Source organism: Myotis lucifugus, unplaced genomic scaffold, assembly GCF_000147115.1.
Source record: "Myotis lucifugus unplaced genomic scaffold, Myoluc2.0 scaffold_106, whole genome shotgun sequence".
Lineage (NCBI taxonomy): Eukaryota > Metazoa > Chordata > Mammalia > Chiroptera > Vespertilionidae > Myotis > Myotis lucifugus.
The window spans coordinates 3,154,583-3,169,804 of NW_005871154.1; the positions used below are offsets into that span (position 1 = coordinate 3,154,583).

The following is a 15,222-nucleotide window of genomic DNA, read 5'->3' on the forward strand; positions in this document are numbered from 1 at the left end:
GTCTGGTCTGGAGAAGAGAATGTTTGGGGAACATCATAACCATTCTCACATAGCCCAGGGCTGACTCAGAGCAGACAAAACTATCTTGACCTATGTGTGCCAAGGGGGCAGAACACATGCAGGTCTTAGGGAAACCAATTTTGGTTCAACATAGGGAAGAACATTCTAATTCCTTCTGCTACTTAAAAGTAGAATAGACCACCTTAGACGTAGCAAATCCCCTGTTGTTGAAGATGTCCAAAGTAGGATTACATGATCACTTGACAAAGGTCTTGTAAAAGGGATTTACACATTGGCTAAAGGGAGAAAGCCACTGGGCTAAATGGATATATCCTTGATGTCTCATAAAATCTATAATTCTATAATCCTGTATTTAAAATTTTGTCAGGATGATTTCCAGAAATGAATGTTTTTAAAAGGAAACTAAATGATAGATTAGGTCAGATTCCTTAGCCTATAAAATGTCCTTGGGCAGAATACCTGTCTATGTGAAACAGCACTATGTTCCCAGCACCCATTGCCATGCCTGGCCCATAGCATGCATTTATTAACATGCTCTATATGAATCAGTTGGAATCTTGAGTACAATGGGGAACCAACCTACCAAGCTCTGAACGGTGACGTACCAAGAAGTTATGGAGTGTGATAGGAATGAAAACGCAACCAGATCAACTTTCCTGTTTCCCTTTCCTATGTAGATTATAAATTTGGTCTAGAGGGAAATATTTCCATTTATTTGTGTTTTAAATGTTGGGCTTGCATAGAGTCTTTGCCTCGATGTGAATATTTTCTTTTGGCCTCACTAGCTCAGGAGCTGTTTGCGAGGAGACCACATAAAAATCAACTCGTGGAACGCTGGAATGAGAGGACCAGCAGGGGCCTGAGAGATGCCCTCCTCTACTTTCAAGAGTGATGGGGACGTAAATTATCAGGCAAAGAATAACAAACCCCATAACCCAAATAGGGAGCCACCCCCAGAGGTGACACTGGAGAAACCCCAGAGGGAGACAATGATTGTGTCTAGCAGCTATCAGGGTGTCAATGCAAATATAGCAAATAGAGCAGGCTGGTGTCCAGGAGCAATGCTAGACTTGGGACCAGAAAGCCTGGATTCTCCTCTGGATCTGCCTGTCCCTCACTGCCTGTGTGACCCTTACATGTTCCTTATCCTCTCTAGCTGTCACCTGGGGCTACATGACATTCAAATAACTCTCCTATTGGGGGATAGCTGTTATAGAGGCAGGAGAGTAGGTTGGTAGCAGTGGAGGGCCATTTTAAAGGAATAGAGTAAGTAGGATTGCATCTATAATGGATGTGGGACGTGAAGGAGGGGAAGTGGTCAAGGACAACTCCTCAATTTCTGACTTAGGCAGCTGGGTGGATGGCAGCCATGTTTGCTGATATAGGAACAAGCAAGCAGGAGGGGTTTTGAGAGGAAGCTAATGAACCACACCTCGTGGTTCAGAAAGATCCTGGCCCTTTGGCTCTTCCCCTACCTCCTTGAGTGTAAACAGGCCCCTCGAATGAGCGGGTGGGCGATCCAGGCAGCTCAAATGTGACAGAGCCACCCTGGTTATGCTTCCTGGTGCTGGAATGCTTCAGGAGCCGCTATAACTCAGACTTAAATCCCTACATCCATCTCTTATTGCTAAGGCAGTTCTGGGAGCCACAAATCTAAACTTATAAAGAAAAAGAAGAGAACCAGGGGGAGCTTCCAGATTAGAAGCTGGTTTCCTGCCAGTCTTTTGCTTCATTTAATGTGCTCGCCCACACTCTCCCTGGTTTCCAAAGACCTACTGCAGGCTTGACTCCTGCAATCTATGGCAGTGCCTCCAGGCCTTGGTGCTCAATAAATGAAACTAGAAGGTTAAGAAAATGGAACTCCCTGAGGACTGGGGTGGCTGGGAACATCCAGCTGGGTGGCAGACTGAGGGAATGGCAGGACAGGGATCAATATGTAATGGACAGAACAGAGCTCCCACTGAGTGGGCACTGAGCTACCACTGATCTCGGCCTCACTGAAGTGCTGCAGGCCTGGGTACGGTGAGCTGACCCCAGTAAAGCCAAGCTGGAGTATAGAAAACAACCGGCATCCCACGGCATCTTCTGACTATCACTGTGACGAGAATAAATGTATTATTTTTGTTTCTAATTACAAAAGCAATATGTGTTCATGGTAGAAAATCAAGAAATTCAGAAAAGAAAAATACTCAACTGTAATCCTAATAAGCACTCTTGCCATTTGATGAATTTTTACTGAATGTTGAAGGTACAATTTAAGGCCCACAACAACCCTGAGATTTAGGGAATATTATTATTCCCTTTTACTCAATGAAGGGACTAAGGTTCAAAGAAGTTGAGATTTGCCTAAAGACACACAGCTGACAAGTGGTGGAGTCCAGGTTTGAATCTGGTCCTGTATCCCATTTTCCCACGATATTTCATTTGTCTTGACCCATGGATAATACCAGAGGGGATGCCACTTTGTCAAATAACCCCAATTTGCAGATGGGAAATACTCCACAGCAAAATGGTACTGCATGAAGATGATGTGTCTTATCTTTCAAGTGTCTTGTCAGACACTTCCTGCAATTTTGTAAACTCACCCATTGCAAAAGTGGTGGTATTCTGATTCTTTGCCCTTTCTGACAACCAAAACAGAAAGCAACTTTTCTTCCATTACTTGGCTGGAGGCTTCCTTCTGCTTCTGCCCAAGACAGGCTGTGGTTAGCACTCACTGCTTAACCTCTTCCTCCTACAAGCCCCTCTTTGAAGTAGAACATTTTGTTTTGGCCATTTTGACACCATGGACATTCTGTGACCCTAAATACCAAGCCAATCGCTTATAGAAAGTGAACAAATGAACAGCCTTACCCCATTTCTAAGCTTCACTGTCTTCACCACATCTCTGACTCCAGCCCATTCTTGAATCTCCCATCTGATCCTCACTTTACGCTGACATTAGGGTGCATTTCTTCTGCATAGAGTACTTGATGATTTTTTAAAAAATTTTGAAGTTCCTTTTTTAAAAAAATCCTCAATGAGGATGTGCTTTTATTGATTTTTAGAGAGAGAGATGGGGGAGGACAGAGAGAGAGAGAGAGAGAGAGAGAGAGAGAGAGAGAAAGAGAAGAGAAGAGAAGAGAAGAGAAGAGAAGAGAAGAGAAGAGAAGAGAAGAGAAGAGAAGAGAAGAGAAAACACTGACCAGTTGCCCTGACCAGGATCAAACTTGCAACCTTTGATGTATGGGATGACCCTCCAGCCAACTGACCCACCCAGCCAGGGCTTGAAGATGCAAACACATTTAACACTGGGATGTCTTCTTAATGAATTGATCTTTTTGTCAGTATGAAATAAACTTATCTATGTCTGGCAATACTCCTTATCTTTTTAAAAAACAATGTATTGAATTTATTGAGGTTATATTGGTTAATAAAATTATATAGGTTTCAAATGTATGATGATTATTTAAAAATGGAAAATTTAATGCTTTATTCTTTTTTAAAATTTATATTTTTATTGATTTCAGAGAGGGAGAAAGAGAAACATCAATGATGAGAGAGAATCATTGATCAGCTGCCTCCTGCATGTCCCACACTGGGGATTGAGCCTGCAACCTGGGCATGTGCCCTTACCAGGAATCGAATCGTAACCTCCTATTTCATAAGTTGACACTCAACTACTGAGCCACGCCGGCCAAGCTAATGCTTTATTCTTTAAAGAAATGAATTAACTGTGAATGTCAAAATATCACTAGCATCAAAATGACCTCAACAAAACATCATATACCTAGTACCAAACCCTGACTACCCAGCTTGGTCCCAGCCAGTCTCTTGCTGACAGCATTATACACTTCCTGTGCATCCTCCACTGTTAACTGGCCCTGACCTTGACAAGTTATGTAGCTCCCATATGTCTCAGTTTCCTTGTTTTTTAAATGGAGGATAATATCTATTTTATAAGGTTGTTGTGCGATCAAATGCTTGTAATACGCTTGTAAAGGTCTTAGAATATGACCGGCATATTGGAAGCACTAGTAAATGTTAGCTATTAAGACAAATGGAGTTGTCTGTCCATCTTGTCACCTCAAGAGCCCCTTGTTCCTCCTCCAAAGGGGTCTACTGCATGACTAGTGACATCCAGGGGAGGAAAGGTTAGGGCAGGGTCTGAAATGCATGACCAGAGATAAGAAGGTCAGGAGATTTAAACCGCATGACCATCAGTATGCTAGGGGAGGAAAGGTCACACTAAGGGAGAGGTCCTTGTTTTCCTAGTTTTGCCCATTGCTAGACACCAGGGACTTTCCAACTTGGTGACCTTCTGTATCTGGCCCATCATCCTTGCTCTGCTCATGCCTGTCTAACTGCCTATCTACATGTACCTATCTATCTACATGTATATATACATACCCACACAAACACATTATTATTATTTTTTAATCTTCACCAAGGACATGCTTCTATTTATTTGAGAGAGAGAGAGAGAGAGAGAGAGAGAGAGAGAGAGAGAGAGAGAGAAGCATCAATGTGAGAGTGAAATATCGATTGGTTACCTCTAGTACGCACCTTGACTAGGGATCAAACCCACAACCTGGGAATTGAACCCCAAACCTTTCAGTGTATGGGACTACATGCACTCCAACCAACTGAGCCACGCCAGCCAGGGCCACATTATTTTTGCAGTGAATTTTTGGAGAACAGTTTTTAGGTAATATATCTAGTTTATTTTATAAATTTATTTTCCTTTTATTTATTTTTCACTTCCAAAGGTTGGCTGCTAAAGCATTGTCAAGACTCAACCTGGTCTTGAATAGCATGTGAAGGATGTGTGTTTTATTTCCTGTGTGATGCGGAGCCGCCTGTGGTGTTAGAGGAAAGTCTCAGTCTAACTTGTGGGCTAGGGAGCAGTGCAAAGGCTGGTCTGGTGAGGGGATCTTGCAGCCAGGGAGATCAGTTAAGAGGCTGTTAGAATGATTCAGACTGAGAGCTTCAATAAAGATGCCAGACAAGAGGAGATACACATAAGAATAATTTTGGGGTAGAACTGAGAGAACTCAAGAATGGAGTGGTAAGAGAAATGGAGATCATTCTAAAAGTTTTTGTTTGGAGAATAGTGAAACCATTCAGAAAGGCAGCCTTCTCTATTGTTTTCTAAATACAAATGGGATTTGCCCAGCCAGTGTGGCTCACTGGTTGAGCATCAACCAATGAACTGGGAGGTCACAGTTCGATTCTCGGTCAGGGCACATGCCCAGATTGCAGGCTCAATCCCTAGTAAGGGGTGTTCAGGAGGCAGCCAATCAATAATTCTTTCTTATCATTGATATTTCTATTTCTCTCTTCCTTTCCTTTCCTCTCTGAGATAAAAAACAACAAACAAACAAAAAACAAATGGAATACAAAATTTTCAAGGAGAGAAAGATAGGCTGTGGAAAGTCAGAATACAATGCAAGCCTCTTTTTCAACTAAAAAAAAATCTATGTGCACCCAGTAATTTTGACATCTAACCTACAACTAAATGAAATGGAATGACTAAAAAAGGAAAGAAAAAAAGAAAAGGAAAGAGGAAGAACATATAGGGTTGATAATGATTTTCACTGATGATCCACTTGACAGTGACAATTAAGCACATTAAATGTTACATTCCAGGGGGTGTTGGGCAGATGCTAAGTTTGTGAAACAACACATTCTTTCATCTCTACAGATGTCGAAGTTTTCCTCTTCCAACAGAGCAGCCAGAAACTTGTTTGGAAAGACCCAAGCAAGGCCACAAGCACCCCAACTACATCCTTTCCAAGATGCTAATCGACTTTCATCCAAGACCCCTGAAGCCTGCGTGTTTAGTGGGCAAAGGACCAGACGAAGGGACTGCCCTCGTCTGAGACCACGTGAGCAGCCAACCATGCAGAAGGGTGTGGCTGAGGCTTCCAGCCCAGAAATTGTGTGGTCTCCACAAAACCACATTCCCTTCCCACCTCCCTCACAAACACTCCAGCTGGCACAGGGAGAGGTTTAGAAAATGAGAGAATGAAGCTTTCCTATGTTGTATATATGGGTTTTGTTACCATATTTTTAAAGTCAGAACTCCAGATGCATGACATATACAGTTGTGCTAATGGCAACTAAGGAACAGAATATTTTTAAAACACTCTGAAAATATCTACCAACATGTGGTTGCCATGGTAAAGACACATCATGTAGAATACTGATTCCACAAATATTTATTTGGCACCTACTAGGGGGCCAGGCATTGTTGTAGGCACGACAGAAGAGTGAACAAAACAAGCATGCTATGTCATGGGAATGTGCACCCTACTGGGCAGTGCAGTGAGATTTAGGATCCGGTCCATTAAGTTAAAGATAATATCCCAAAAGAACATGACTGGGTAATTATATTTCAGATTTTTAACTTCTGCTTGGATCCTTAAAGTTCAAAAGGACCAATTCTCACCCTGCCTGACTAATTAGTGATGTAGTCTCCAATCTCCAGTGGGAAGCTCTCTTCTCTGAGCTGCCCTGCACTTCCTTTGATCATCTGAAAAGCACTGGAGCAATGCATCATGTGTTATAATTATTTATGTATATGTCTTTTTTAACAGCCTCTTGTGTTTATTAAGATAACTCTTGTCCAGCAAAAAGAGGCCCCTCAAATCAACGTTGATGCTTACAAAAATCAAAAACAAAATTTACTGAACGCCACAACCCTATTAAGGCATTCTAGAAAGTGACTTCCAGAATAATGGGAAAGTTTCAAGCTCTGCACTGCGAGAAGAGTGTGTGAATTATAAGCTGCTCATGAAAAGCTACTCTGTCGGCTAAATGATAGCTTATTTCTCAAAGTTTTAGTTTGATTTAATCAAAACCAACAGGTCTGAGCTTCAAATGATCAAGTTCTGTTATGTCCTACAGCGACAGGCTTCCATGATGAAAAGTAAACAATAATTGAGGAATCCAAACAGTCAGTTTATTAAACCAAGGCTGGTGAAACCATAGCGTGAAAAAAAAAGAAGAAGAAGCTAAAATCAAAAGACTTTAAGACATGGAAAATTTGTTAAGTACGAGGAAATAATAAAACACAAGAGTGACCACAAGAATTACAAATATATTTAAACCTCAGACCTGGGAAATGGACCATACACAGCCTTCTAGGGGAGAAGAGAAACGTCTCATGTCTTGAAAGCATCACACCTTTGGCTTATTTTCGGTGGTTGGTGGAACATGAATGGGAACCACAGTGTTGCTTGGAAACGTCATTTTCACATCTGTCTGACATTCGCTTCTGGGAAACAATGCGACGTATCTCCATCAGAATTGTCTGAAAAGCAGCTTCTACATTGGTAGAGACAAGAGCTGATGGCTCAAAGAATGACAAGCCATTCTTTTCTGCAAAAGGTCTTGCTTCATCTGTAGGAACTGTCCTGAGGTAATACAAATCACTCTTATTGCCCACAAGCATGATAACAATGTTACTATCAGCATGACCTCTCAGTTCTTTCAGCCGTCGCTCTACATTTTCATATTTGAGATGTTTAACAATGTCATAAGCCAGCAATTTTCAACCGATGTGCCACAAGAATTTTTAAAACATTCAATACCTGACTATTTAGTCTGAGGCACTGACCTCTTTCCCTCAGATTGTCAAACAAAAAAGTGACAACAGCCAACACAACAATAGACATCAATTGTGAATGAATAAAAATTATGCCTATTTTTTTTGCCAGATGAGCAAAAAGTATAATATATATTTTGGTGTGCCACAGAATTTTAGTAATTAGTTTATGAGTGCTGTGAGACGAAAAAGGATGAAAATCACTGCCATAAACCAATAAGGCACATACAGGCCCACGATAGTATGTTGATGTGCTAGCTTGGTATCCTTTTTGCCCTGCTGTGTCCCATATCTGTAATTTATTGTTTTCCCATCAACCTGGATGCTTCTTGTTGAAAAATTTACTCCAGTGGTGCTCTTGGTTTCGAGATTAAACTCATTTCAAGTAAATCGAGGCAGGAGATTACTCTTTCCAATACCAGAATCTTTAACCAGGATAATTTTGAAGAGGTAGTTGTACTTGTGGTTGCTGTATCCATTGGGAAGCCCAGGAATGAAGGGACGGGAGCATCATTGAGTGGTATGGATGGGACCAGGGACATTGCTGCAGGTGTAACCCCAGCTTCAGCTGCCAAGCTGTCTGAAGAACCCCTCCTATTTGTGCGAATATTTTATCAGCCTTTGTAGACTCTTTGGGAGCAGGCTGCTTTTGCTTCTCTCTTTAGATCCCTCACTTGACACTGTCCTGATTCTCCTCCCTTTTCCTCCCTATTCACTATGCATCTGATGTTCCTTCCACGCAGAACTCCTTGCTAGTCCCCACATGTGCCAGGCTCTTTCCAGCCTGTGCCTTTGCACACACAATTTCCTCTGATGGAACACGCTTTCATTCTTTGCTTTGGAGAACTGTGACTCTTTTTGGGAGACTCCACTCAGAAGTGGCTTCCTCAGTTAATCCCTCCTTGACTTACTGGGTATTAAGTGGTCATACCAAAACTCCAGCATATCTGTTAGCTGGAGTTTTGTCACTGTGTGTGTGTGTGTGCGCGCGTGTGTGGCGCGCGTGTGTGTGTCTATAAGCTCTGGGGTAAAGTCCTCATTTTATCTGTCTAGATCAGTGGTTCTCAACCTTCTGGCCCTTTAAATACAGTTCCTCATGTGGTGACCCAACCATAAAATTATTTTCGTTGCTACTTCATAACTGTAATGTTGCTACTGTTATGAATCGTAATGTAAATATCTGATATGCAGGATGGTCTTAGGCGACCCCTGTGAAAGGGTCATTCGACCGCCAAAGGGGTCGCGACCCACAGGTTGAGAACCACTGGTCTAGATCTTTGGGTCCTTGTATCTTTGCCTTTCACTTCAGTGAAAGTGTGTGGAATATCTTACTTGCCTTCTGAATGACCAGGGAGAGAGCCATGACTCTAAGGCCCTTCTCTCTCTCTCTCTCTCTCACACACACACACACACACACACACACACACACACACTCACACACCTCATTTGTCCTTGCTAGAAATTTCCCCCAGTGCTCACTCCTTGGCTTGAAGGCATTGAGACTTCTGTTAGAAGACAAAAGTTATACAATGGATGAAGGACCAAGAGACTTATATTCTAATTCCAACTCACCTTGCAATTAGTTCTGTGACCTTGGCCAAATCGTATCATCTCTCTAGGTCTGGGTATCTCCATTGATGAAGTGGAAACTGAACTCAATCCAGATGATACATACTGGTAGATTTTTCCCTTCCAGTGATTAACTTCAGTCAAATGGTAGGAGCCTCCCAGAGAGCTTTGTGGAAGATTGTAAAGCTCAGGTCAGGAAAGACACTCACCTAGAAAGAATATAGTGACCGTTTCTGGCCATTTAGCACAGAAGTGGGAAGTGGGGCACCTGTGCCTGTTACTTGCTGACATTGCACTGGGTAGGTTTTCAAGTTCCTTTTAGCTCAAACACTCCATGCTTCATGATCCATGCAAGATTATATGTAAAGCCAGTTCAGTTTTGCTCAGGAGGCATATGTCAAGTGTCTGCTTCATTCTATGTACTGGGCAGTTTGAGATAGAAAGAACAATAATGCACAGTTGTTGCCTGTTAGGGACTTTGGGTGATTAGTAGAGGTAGGTGGTAAGTATTATCTCCTTTTAGCAGATAACCGAAACTGAGGCTCCACCAATGAGTAGAGGAATGGGGTCTCAGACTAGTTTGATTCAGAGTGCTTTATACTTTTTCATATCCCTCACTACCCTTCATTTAGAAGGGTGTTTTCATGCCTGGTGCATCATAGCAGAGGCCCAGGATAAAGAGTGGATAGTGTTAGAAACCTGGAGGGATGATTATAAAAGGGAACAGAAGAGTCCAGAAGACAAATTTCACCTACTGTATGAGGGTTGGCCATGGCTTCAGCTCAGGAAGCCTTCATCAGGCCACATTTTCAGGCAAACACATTTCATCATGTCCCATATGCCTCAATTCTAGGGAAGATCCTGTCCCCTTAACATTAATGGGGTTGGGGAGAGGTAACAACCCTTCTGTGAGGAAAGAGGGCAGGATTTCAATCAAATCCTATTGATAGACAACAGGCCATATCCTTGTGCCATGAAAGGTGTCTACCAAACACCACCTGAGGGCATGGTCCTATGCATTTGTGAGGTTTGGAGGAGACCTTTTATATCTATTTGGTTTGAAAATGCCATATTTTCCAAGTAGTGAGATTTTTCTAAGTAAGAGCAGATGGCTCTTTTCTGGGCCATGTGTATACATCTTGATGTAGGTGGGGGGTGACCATAAATCTGGAGTGTGATCTCTGGACTCCACATGTTCAGATTCTTAATGGTGATCAGGCTCTGAGAAAACTGTTCATGTCACTAGACTCACACAAGGCAGACAGACATGAAGAAAGGAAGTTATTGATTTGTAATAAATTTTCACACTACATGCAATGCACACACAAACATCATATGCTCCAGTAAAGTTAGTTAGCAAAGTCATCCACTTCATGATACTGATGGATCTGGGAAACCAACCAACAGTCAGGAGGTCGCTAAGGGAGAACCCAATGTTGGAGAAAAGAAGATTCAATGAACTGAATATGATACTTATTTTTGGCTACAGTAACTTTAATATAAAATGGAGCATGTTGGTCCTAACTGGTTTGGCTCAGTGGATAGAGCATTGGCCCAAGGACTGAAGGGTACCGAGTTTGAGTCTGGTCAAGGGCATGTACCTTGGTTGCAGGCTCGATCCCCAGTAAGGGGCGTGCAGGAGGCAGCTGATCGATGATTCTCTCTCATCAATGTTTCCTCTTTTTAAAAATTTTTTATTGTTTATGTTTATTCTTTATGTTTAAAGTATTACATGAGTCTCCTTTTATCCCCCATTGACCTCTCCCCCACCACCCCTTCCCCCAAGCACAAGCCCTCACTCCCCCCGCTACTGTCTGTGTCCATTGGTTTTGCTCATATGCATGCATACAAGTCCTTTGGTTGACCTCTCCACCACTACCCACCCCTCTGCCTTCCCTCATAGGTTGTACAGTCTGTTTGATGCTTCTATGTCTCTGGTTCTCTTTTTGTTCATCAGTTTATGTTGTTCTCTCATCAATGTTTCTATCTCTCCCTCTCCCTTTCTCTCTAAAAAATCAATAAAAATACTTTTAGAAACTAGAGCATGTTGGAACTAGAAGAGACCAAGTTCACCTTAGCCTACTCTCTCATTGCACAAAAGGGGAAACTGAGGCCCAGAAAGGAGAACTGACTTGCCCAAGCTCACATCATTTTCCCTGTCATCCTACAAGAATAAAGCATCATTCTAAGCAAAGTGGAGTCTTTCATAAACTCAAAATAGATATGAGCCAATTCTCTACAGTATGATTAGTGCTCTAACATAGGCTGACAACGATTTTCTATTAAGGGCTGGATGGTAAATTTTTATTTTGTTTTGTTAATCCTCATCCAAGGATATTTTTCCATTGATTTTTAGGTAGAATGAAAGAGAGAGGGAAAGAGAGAAACATTTATGTGAAAGAAACACATCAATTGATTGCCTCCTGCATGAGCCCTGACCAGGGCCCGGGCCAGGGAGGAGCCTGCAACCAATGTATGAGCTCTTGACCAGAATCAAACCCGGGACCCTTTAGCCCGCAGGCAGATGCTCTGTCCACTGAGCCAAACCGGCTAGGGTAATATTTTGAGCTCTGTGGGCCATATAGTCTCTGTTGCAACTCCACTGTTGTAGCACAAAAGAATTATAAAAGTGGCTGCATTCCAGTAAAATTTTATTTATTGGCATTTAAATTTAATATGATATTCACATGGCATGAAATATTCTTCTTCTTTTGATTCCCACCACCCCCCCCCCCAGCCATTTAAAAATGTAAAACTATTCTTAACTCACAAGCTTACAAAAACAGGTGGCAGGCTGGATTTAGTCAGCCGGCAGTGGTTTGCTGACCCTCATCTTAGATGAACAGGGGTTCCAAATGATTTTTCACCACCCATGAAAGTATGATCTAGTCGTTGACCGGAGTTACTCTGTAAAGGCAGGGCAACAGAGGTGGGTTCTAATGCAGAGAACAGCAAAAGACAAGAAGAGGCCTGAAAGCCATAGTTCATCCCCACCCCACTTCTATTTCCAATTAAACACCAAAAGCTTCTGCAATCTTGAGCCAACTTTCATTTATTTACTTTTCTCATTACAGAGAATCTCAACTCTGCGCTGTTTAACATGTAGATTCCTCTGCAGAACAGCTGGCCCTTTCCAAAGTTCCCACATAGCCATGGCTAGAGGGAGTCAAATGGCTACACGGGACTCAGTCCCTCTAGGGTACGGGAATTTTTTTTTGACAGCATTAGGGTGCCCTGTGAGTGGCTTTGGGGGAGACTGACCACCTTCCCCTAGTATATGTGAGCAGACTGGCAGGGTCATTAATCTTTGTATGTCAGCCATTCAGAAAAAAGTTTGACACTTCAGTGTCACTAGGCTTTGTCATGGGCAGTTTCCCTGATGAAAAGATATATGTGCTCTTTCACCTTATAGGAGAATTCTCTGGGTCTTAGTTTCCTCACCAGTAAAATGGACATAATATCACCTACATGATGGGCTTTTATGAGATTATATGTGTGATAGAATTCTGTAAACTGTCAAATTTTATATAAATGATCTTATAACCTTCCACCACTTGCTTGTATCCCTACACTCAACAAACCCCCTTTATCTTTGAGTCTCATTTTCCTTATCTCAAAAGCCAGAAGAGAGAATTTAGTGCTTCTAAATTCCCTCCCAATTCTGCCACGCTGGCCCTGTGCCTCATAAGGAAAGGAGTTTTTCACCATATGGAGAGGAGTTGTGCGTTATGATTGAAGGTGAAAGGCAGGAACAAAGAGGTCAGATATGGGAAAACAACAATAATAAGAGAAGGGAACCTTAGCCCTAGACAAGGAGTAACCCAAATGCCCTCATTTGGTGTCCAGGATAAAATGTCTGTTTCCTTACAAAGTAAAAAAGCCATGTTCGTTGGCATAGTCCAAATATGCTTTACATAACGAATTTGAGGATCTCATCAACCTTTCTTTTCCCTCCTTATTAGAATCAATCAATTCATGGAAATGTTGATAAGATTTTCTATTCATCCAGCAATTTTTAGCAAGGGGCTCTCTGCCCAAACACTTCAATGTGGAATACACACTGCTGTATCATGTTTTTTTTTAAATCTCTGCCAGGAGTGATGGCTTCCACAAAGCTAAGTCATGTCCCATAACATCCTGCACAGATTTCCCCCTTCTTTCTCTCACTTTCATAAAGGAAGCGTGTGCAAGTCCATTGACCAGTAGGTGAAATGCTATCTTAAGAAAGTGACCTTGTTTTTAAGGAGCCAGTGTGGGATAGGAGTGGGCACAGGGCTGGCCCGGCAAACGGGGACAGGTGAGGCAAGCGGGAAGATTAGAGAAACCTGTTTCTCTCCCTCCTCCACACTCCTGGCTTGAGATGTTTAAGGAGGGGTAATGGGATCCAAACCCAGGACCAATCCCGTGGCTCAAAAAGGTTGTTTTCTACAAAGGAGAATGGATCTTAATAGGGCTGTCTGGTGAACTAGACATCTCTGGTGTCTAAGAAATGAGTCTCGCCCTGGCTGGTTTGGCTCAGTGGCTAGAGCGTTGGCCTGAGGACTGACAGGTTTCAGGTTCCATTTCAGTCAAGGGCATGTACCTCAGTTGCAGGCTGGATCCTCGGCCCCAGTCAGGGTGCGTTCGGGAGGCAACCAATCGATGTGACATTGATGTTTCTCTCCTTCTGTCTCTCCCCCTCCCTTCCACTCTCTCTAAAAATCAACAGGGAATAAATATATCCTCAGTAAGGATTAACAATAACAACAAAATAATAATAGGAGATGGGTCTAAGCCTCTAACAAGCAAATTGGAAACCCTATAAATTCTCTTGTGCCCTATGTATTATTGGCCCACAGAGATAAGCTGATTTACAAAAGAATGACTGTATATAGTGGGTCACCATTTCCCACAACTACAGGGGCCTAAGAAACACTTTCAAGACATCTGAATATTCAGTACATATTATCAAAAACTAGAAATGTCCCAACAAAATATCTTGTGTTAGCCCTAATTATCTCTGAAATAAAAACCTTAACAGTCCTTTGGATATACCCCAAGTTTTCCCATCCCTGTGTATTTATTCATACTATTCCCTCTACTTTAAAGACCCTTCCCTATCAAACATTCTTTCTACCACAGAGCACTACTGGTCCAAACCCTACCATGGTTCCATTTCAAGCACGAACTTCCTGATGAAGAGTTCTCTCATTTATTTGGCTCTTGTTATAGTTACATTTTTATGAGTTTATATTTTTTTTATGAGTTTATGTTTTGCCGCCCCAATGACAGTATACGTTCCTTGAGGCCTCAAACCTATCTTTATATTTCCTCATGTTCAAAATGATGCCTAGTTCAGGTCCTTCAAAAAAAGTAGACATAAAAATAATCTATTGATTATTTGTTTACCCAGAACACAATATCCAAGATCTTCATCTATAAATGGAATGTTTGCTCTATTTGAAGTCTGAGCCACAAAGAAATTGTTAAAGATTTCAATTCAAAACAACAGCAAACTTCTAGAAAATTTCCTGAGTTCAACACATTCCAACAGTTTGGCACCTTCTGCACATTTATCCAAGCAGGTGAATACTTTGAATTCAAATTCTGAATAATAAGCCTGAGGCATGGCAAGGTCTTTAATCACCAAGAAAGATTCAATTATATTCAGAATTCAGACGCTGTGGTTTCCAAAGGAGAAGCATAGACTTATATTTTGAAAAGGCTTTCAACAAGAGGGGTTGAACTAAAATGTTTTCCTGAATACATATTACTTATACAGAAAATGAAGCCATCACATGCCTTATCCTCATCCTGGTTCATGAACTCTTTGCTGTAATTCCTTATCTCCCCAAGTAATTAAGAAGGAGGGAGATGTAAAACATGAGATGGAATGTGCTATGGACTGAATGTTTGTATCTTTCCCAAATTCATGTTAAAATTCTAACCCCCCACTGTAATAGTATTAGGAGGCGGGGCCTTTGAGAGATCATTAGGTAATGAGGCAGAGCGCTCATGACATGAGATTAGTGCCCTTATAAGAAGAGGCCAACCACTCCTCCCTG

At 41.9% G+C, this 15,222-nt stretch overlaps 1 long non-coding RNA gene across 1 annotated transcript in view; it reads right to left on the reverse strand.

The window, feature by feature from the left end:
* Window positions 1-7,069: 7,069 nt before the first annotated feature.
* LOC106697840 overlaps window positions 7,070-15,222 on the reverse strand; it is a 54,727-nt gene continuing 46,574 nt past the window's right edge. Inside the window, exons 3-4 of the long non-coding RNA XR_002830281.1 lie at window positions 9,182-9,387; window positions 7,070-7,418 (exon numbers count right to left, since the gene is read on the reverse strand). This is a non-coding gene — a long non-coding RNA (uncharacterized LOC106697840). The remainder of the gene's footprint in view (window positions 7,419-9,181; window positions 9,388-15,222) is intronic.